The following is a 7,705-nucleotide window of genomic DNA, read 5'->3' on the forward strand; positions in this document are numbered from 1 at the left end:
GTGTTAAAGGCTGGCTTAGAGGTGTAGGTGGTGCAGAATTAAACCTAGGGCTCTCGTTCTGTACATTGTGATCAAGACCTTCCCGCTCCAGATTTGATAGACATTTGTTCAGCTGTTCAAAAACATCGTATTGGGTTTCAGACTCTTCGAACATGGGTGTTAAAGGATGGCTTAGAGGTGTAGGGGGTGCAGAATTAAACCTAGGGCTCTCGTTCATCTGGGTAATTAAAGATATGATTGATTCGGGTATCTGTGATAACCTGTTTTCATCGGCAGACCCTGACTCATTCATACGTGTAATAATTTCAATGAGTTCGGAGGGAATCTGGGATAATAGGTTTTCATCTATAGCCCCTATGTCAATTAGCCCAGAATCATTCATATGGTTAATTATATCTTGGAGCTCTGTAGGGATTTCCGCTAAGAGGGTTTCAATTGTCTCGCTTAGGTCTATAGGGGGCGCCATTTCTCTACTTAAGGATGTGTGTGCTTGTGTTTTTTACATATGTGTTTTTTAACGGAGGTATTTGCTTGTTTTAACCCTACTGTTGTTTAACATGCGGGGAAGCTCTCTACGCCAGAATGACACATCCTGATTGTATTGATGTTCGAATAGAATACCCATACGACGTTGAAGTAAAGCCTTTCGTGATTTTAAACCCTGTGTAAAAGCCTTGAAAAGCACGGCTTGGTCTATTTCACAAGAGGCTGTTGCCCCACCAGAATTGGCCGCTTCAATAAGGTTGGCCACTTCACAGAACATCAAATCGTCTACCTCAGAAATGTCATTTAAAACTTTGAAATCATCAGGCTTCGCTGTTCTGGTGACTGGGGTCTTTGGCGCCTCCTCGGGATCTAGATGTGTAGCTTCTTGGATGTCTTTATAAGCCGGCGAGGAGTCTGCATTAAAAATAATACATACAGAAAAATAGGTTATTAACCCTAAAATATGTTTGATAAAAATGTAAAATACATTTCAGATATAAGCCTATATATTAACAATACATTAATTAAATACCTCGGCTTTTTTGAAGAGGGCTGTTCTGAAGAAGCTCTGAGAACTCGGGAACATGTCTTTGGGCAACCCTAATTATAGCATCTGCCTGGTCTGTAGCTTGTGAGCCTGAAATAAAAAAAATAAAAAAAACAGCAGTAGGCCATGTTTAAACATATTATTTTATATATTCAGGCATAAAAATAAAATATATATATAAATGATAATTGATTCATACCTTGTCCTTGTAACGCTGTCTCGTGAATACCCTCCCAGTAGTATTGTTCGGGTGAAGCAGACCTGTGGATCTGGGCACTGATTGTCCGTTGGTGTTTAATAGGGGGCGCCCAACGGTCCTGGCTCAGGGGAGTTGACCTGCCGTTTAAAGTCTCTGTTTGCGGCTTGTGTGTAAATACATCCTGGGAGTAGGGCAAAATTGTCTCGTAGGCATATCCTTCACAGAAACCGTGTAGACTCCCTATGGCACCCCTTCTAGGATGTATTTCCGCTGTAAACACATAAAATAACTTTTAATATAAGATGCCGACACTTTTTGTTTTTTAAGGTATAAATATTCTTACGGAATTCTTGGATCTTACTTACTACAATTCAGGGTCGGCGTTGGGATGTAAGCAATTTGTTCCGGAGACCCTACGGCCGGTTCGAGTTCAGTTATATCTCGGAGAATCTGCGTGAAGGTTTGAGAATCTAAAAAAAAAAAAAACATTAGATAATACTAAAGCTCTAATCATTTTAGCTAATATTGACATTTTATACGTTAAGAATCCGGGCCCTAAGGCCTGTTTAATATTTCTATAACATACAACGTTTTCAAACAATTCCCCAGAACAAACAAATCTAATATATAGCATATGTAAATATTTATTTCAAGAACTAACCTTCAGAAATATCCATGAGGAGGTTTTTCCCAGATTATCTTTTTTAACGGGGTCCGTCCGATAACTATTCCTGGGGGAATGCTGTAGGGTAAATGCGCTAAAACGAGGCTAACAGGGGGACCTGTTTTGCTTAGCTTTTGTAGCCGTCTGACTCTAGTGGTGTCGTATTTTTTCGCGCTAAAACCGCCTCAAAGTTATCTTTGAAGCCTAAGGCATGTTGTTCAAACACCTGCCATTTGGTTCAAACATAGGGTATTGGGGGGGTGTCTAAACATTAGGTATCTTTTGATATTCTAAAATCTCCGGGGGCTAGCATCTAGATGCTGGGGTGGGGAGGTCTCGAGATCGCTGGGCTGAATGACTTTTAGGCATCTGTTTTGCCAGATAGTGTAAACCTTGGTTTCAAACGACCCCATGCATAGAGAGCCTTGAGCGCAGATGCAAGGGTATTTTTTTAACAAACACCTCGCCCCCTTTTTCTGTTTTTGAAACACACACACACACACAGCCACTACAGCACACGCACGCACATACGCGCGCACATGGCTTTTTTCCGCAAGTTTTTGGGCTAAGAGTGAACAAACTAACGAGTTCATGACGTGGTGAGATTCTGCTTTTAAAACCATTTATTTCATTCAAAATATTTAGTACATACATTTTATAGCCTTACATTATTAAGGTCTTTTACGCAGCCTTTCTTACAGATCCAGGGATCTGATGCAACCATCCCCCATTATCAGTGTCCAGTTGGCCATCAAAATGCCGGGATCTCTTGCAAGGTTCATCAACACTTGGTAAGTTTTCACTCCAGGGGTAGATCCGACGTCGGGCCTTTTGGTCTTGACTCTGTCTCAAGGAAAGCCTCGCCCAGCGCTGTAACTGTTCACCATTTTGGAAGAGAATGTCCAGCTTATTCATAAGGGTTATGAAAATTGGATAATCCACCCATTTAAAACTAAACACAGGAATAAAAAAGTTTACATGTTTGCGTGCTCTGGAAGCTACAGGAGAATTGACAGACTTTGTAGCATTAGACTTATCATAAAGGTCACAGGCTAAAATTGTCACTTTGTTGTCAGGGCTATAGTCCATTGAAGCAATTCTTAGAGCCTTGAGATCACTGCGGCCGCAGACCTGTTCTTCCAACGCATATCCTGGCACATTTGTACCACTCAGGACCTGTTCAATTTTACAAAGCGCCAGCCTGATGTTTAGCCATTCTCTCATCCCCAGAGCCGGGGGAAAACTCCCAGGTTTTGCCGGATAAAGGGGTTTGGGTCCACTGTCTGTGAATATCTTTACCGTAGAATCCTCCGGGTGGAATATGTAAGACATGTGGCCCTCACTCGTACCCAAAAATCCTTTAAAACATTCTGGAGCTTCACACAGAACTTTTTCAAGGCTTTGGTCACTGGGTTCATGACAAGCCGTGCATAACATCCCTAAAATTGGCATAGGTGTCATTTTTGTTTAATATTCAGGGGGGTTATCATGTACAGGCTTAAACAGGTATTGTTCAGGCGCTTTATAAGGCTTCTGCAAAGCCAGCCTCTTTGAAAGGGGCATTAACCACCCCCAAACCGTGAGAAACAGGTTGACCTGACACCTGGTCACTTACTCAACCCTACCCCCCTAACCACCACAATGTCCTGACCTGAAACCCAAATATTGGCATGCACCCTTCTACATGACCTAGGGTCATAAATCATTACATAGGGTCATAAATCAGGCTTGGGTCATAAATCATTACCGGTTGACCTGACAACTGGACCCTTACCCAAAGACCCCCACCTAACCATCAGGATGTCCTGACAGGCAGCCCCTTAGGTTCACATAGCGGTCACATAGGTTCACATAGGGTCATCCATCAAATTTTGACGTGTGACATCTACTTTAATCTCTCTTATATAATATAAGAAAATTGAGAATATCACATTTACCTAACTATCCAGACTCAATACTTTGTTGAAGCACCTTTGGCAGCATTTACAGTATCGAGTCTTCTTGGGAATGACGCTACAAGCTTGGCACAGCTTTATTTTGGGAGTTTCTCAGTATTCTCTGTAAATCCTTGCAAGCTCTGTGAGGATGGATGGGGAGCATCGCTGCACAGCTATTTTCAGGTCTCTCCAGAGATGTTCGATCAGGTTCAAGTCCGGGCTTTGGCTGGGCCACTCAAGGACATACAGAGACTTGTTCAAAAACCACTCCTGCATTGTCTTGGCTGTGTGCTTAGGGTCGTTGTCTGTTTGGAAGGTGAACCTTCACCCCAGGTTTTCATCAAGGAACTCTGTACTTTGCTCCGATCAGCTTTCCCTCGATCCTGACTAGTCTCCCAGTCCCTGCCGCTGAAAAACATCCCCACAGCATAATGATGCCACCACCATGCTTCACCGCAGGGATGGTGCCAGGATTCCTCCAGATGTGATGCTTGGCATTCAGGCCAAAGAGTTCAATCTTGGTTTCAGCAGACCAGAGAATCTTGTTTCTCATGGTCTGAGAGTCCTTTATGTGCCTTTTGGCAAACTCCAAGTGGGCTGTCATGTGCCTTCTACTGAGGAGTGGCTTCCGTCTGGCCACGCTAACATAACGGCATGATTGGTGGAATGCTGCAGAGATGGTTGTCCTTCTAGAAGGTTATCCCATCTCCACAGAGGAACTCTGGAGCTCTGTCAAAGTGACTGTCGGGTTCTTGGTCACTACCCTGACCAAGGCCCTTCTCCCCAGATTACTCAGTTTGGCCGGGCAGCCAGCTCTAGGAAGAGTCTTGGTGATTTCAAACGTCTTCCATTTAAGAATGATGGAGGCCACTGTGTTCTTGGGGACCCCAGATCCGTGCCTCGACACAATCTTGTCTCGGAGCTCTACGAACAATTCCTTCACACTCATGGCTTGGTTTTTGCTCTGACATGCACTGTCATCTGTGGGACCTTATATAGACAGGTGTGTGCCTTTCCAAATCATGTCCAAACAATTGAATTTAGCACAGGTGGACTCCAATCAAGTTGTTAAAACATCTCAAGGATGATCAATGGAAACAGGATGCACCTGAGCTCAATTTTGAGTCTCATAGGAAAGGGTCTGAATTCTAATGTAAATAAGGTATCTGTTTTTTATTTTTTAGAAATTTGCAAAATGTTTTTAAAAAATCTGTTTTTGCTTTTTATTATTACTATTTTTTTAATCAATCTTAGAATACGGCTGTAACGTTAAAAAATTATTGCATAAAGGGAAGGGGTGCACTGTATGTATGGTTAGACAGGCAGCCTTAGAGATGACCAAACTGAAGCTGTACTCAATTCCTCTGGGATCTGGTCCAGTTTGTCCACTGGCGCTTTGTGTTACTTGTTTCAGACGGTTGAGAACAACAGAACAGACTGAAGGGTACCAAAGTGTATTGATTTGAGTAACCTCGGTTCTCTGAAGGAGAGAATGATATGTCAGCCCTGACGTCCTTACATCCAATTCAATTACAGTTTTTCTCAATTGCTTAGGCACAATTCTTGAAACAACTCACCATTTTCTCAAATCTTCACACACAGTTTTAAAACTCACACACAACGGTACAAACATCTAACTTCTGCGTCCCAATTCAAACTTTGCCCTCAGACAACACACAAGCTGTCAAAAACACAGACTACATGACTGTTTGTTACACACTGGAGGGATTCATTCAAAACACTGCCACCAAAATGTTTAAAATAGGTTTTCAGATAAATAATTTGGAACTTGGTAAAATCACAGCACCGGCTATCCAGATAAACCTTTCAGGAACACCCTGGCGAGATAAATTCAAAACAGTACTGTAATGAATACCTCTTACATTAGTGCATTTGGGAATACTACTGTATATGCTGTTTTGGCCAAAAACCTGACCTTTGAAATGTCACACTGACAAAACATGTAAGGAAGAGTCCATGCACAGTAAAATACCCAATTTCCAAAAGCTTTATTTCCAAATAAAGCAAATTTACAGGTTACTCAGCATCAGCATCAGCATCAGCATCAGCATCAGCATTCTCATCATCTCATCTCAGGTCTGGGACAGGCCATAATATCTCATCAAAGTCACACATTATGTTTGCTCTTGCCAGGCAGCATGGGAAAATTGACCTTGTGTGCCTTAGAAAACCCTGGATAGACTCCACAGACATCACCACAGGCGTCCACCATTGCCTCCAGGAGGTTTTGCTGTGCGTAGGGTTTGCTGTCATACACTCTTTACCGCATGCTGAATTATTTGATTTTTTTCAGAAATGGGGAATATGCTGGCAAAAAAAGAACGGTGAACCTGGGGTGGTCATTGAACCAGGCGCGAACCAGCGCAGCCAAATGGAAACTCACGTTATCCCAAATGACAGCATATTTGCTCTGGTTGCCCTGGCTCCCCTTCCCGTTGAAGAATGTTGTGCAGCGATCTATAAATTGAAGGAGTTGTGCCGTGTTGTATGGACCCACTTTGACATGGTGGAGGAGGACGCCACGATTGCTGCACATAGGGTGACGTTGCCTCCCCTCTGGCCAGGAACTTGTGTGATGGCACGGTGACCAATGTTGCGCCCCCTTTTGCGCCGTTTTGTTAGGTTGAACCCTGCCTCGTCGATGAAGATGTACTCCTGTGGGTCAGCCATAGCATCCAGCTCAAAGATTCTCTACAGAAGTCCAAAAACACACATTTTACTGTACTACAAATACAGTACTGTACAGTACTGTTTACAGTGTTCTACATACTGTAAAAATTCTGTACAGAATAGCAATTACCTGGACATATTGGAATCGTTGTTCTTTAACTCTGTTTGAATTCCTTTCAAAAGGCACACAGTACAGCTGCTTTGTCCTTATGTGGTTCTTTTGAACGATCCAGTCAATGGTGGAAATGCTGATGGTGTCAATTCCTTGGAAGACTACCTGGTCTTCAACTCTTTGGGTTTGAATTTCCCTCAAATGGATGGCATTGTTGGCAATCGCCATATATTCACCAGAGCAGTCTCCTGCTCCGCTGTGAAATGTCTCCGCCTACCTCCAATAGATGGCCGCCTCTCAGTTCTGCAAAAATTCAATTTGACCATTACTGACCTATCATCCATTACTGTGGTAAAAACTACACTGAGAACAAAGTGGAGATTCAGTCTATATGCACTACAACATTACATGTGTCACAGTAACAACAAGGCAAACGACCTGTTTTCCCTTCTGAAAGTACAGACAATGGATGCAACCGTGTAATGGCTTAGGTTGGGTTGCACTAGCTGTCCAGCTTCTCTCATAGTACTCCCATGTATGAGCACATGATGAACTAGGGTGGCACGGATTTCATCTGAGATTACTTGTCTTTGTTGTTGTTGTTGTCGTCGTTGTTGTCGTCCTCTTCCTCTCTGTTGTCTTGCAACTTCGGCATTGTTAGGATCCATTGTTCCAAAGCACATTGACATGCATCTAGGCCCTATTTATTGATCCTGCAATTCTGATTGGTGTGTTAACAATTTTGAGGCTTAGTGTTTGCACCTGGAGAAAGGTGTGCTCTTTGAGTTTAGGTTGTGATGACTTGAGTTAATTATATTGAGAGCATGTGTTTGCTGAATGAATATATAGTGCAATGAGGAAAGGTTTTGCAGAAAGAGTTTTGAATATTAAAACGTGTGGAAACAGGTGAATAGTGTTTACGGTTATGGGAAATGTGTGTGTTTTTGGGAAAGGCGTAAAGGTTTTTGTGCTTCAGGAACCAGTTTTTGTGTTTAAGCAAACGAGAAAAACTGTATAAACATCTCTGGTAGCATATGCACCACCCTCAGCAGGGGGTCAACGACCAGAT

The 7,705-nt window shown here is 42.7% G+C and overlaps 1 long non-coding RNA gene across 1 annotated transcript; it reads right to left on the reverse strand.

The window, feature by feature from the left end:
* Positions 1-811: 811 nt before the first annotated feature.
* Positions 812-1,275, reverse strand: LOC120050465. The gene is made up of 3 exons (XR_005477203.1): positions 1,233-1,275; positions 1,019-1,123; positions 812-900 (listed from the first exon to the last, which is right to left on the reverse strand). It is a non-coding gene; the product is annotated as an uncharacterized LOC120050465 (long non-coding RNA).
* Positions 1,276-7,705: the final 6,430 nt, after the last annotated feature.

Source organism: Salvelinus namaycush, chromosome 7 (assembly GCF_016432855.1).
Source record: "Salvelinus namaycush isolate Seneca chromosome 7, SaNama_1.0, whole genome shotgun sequence".
NCBI classification, from domain to species: domain Eukaryota; kingdom Metazoa; phylum Chordata; class Actinopteri; order Salmoniformes; family Salmonidae; genus Salvelinus; species Salvelinus namaycush.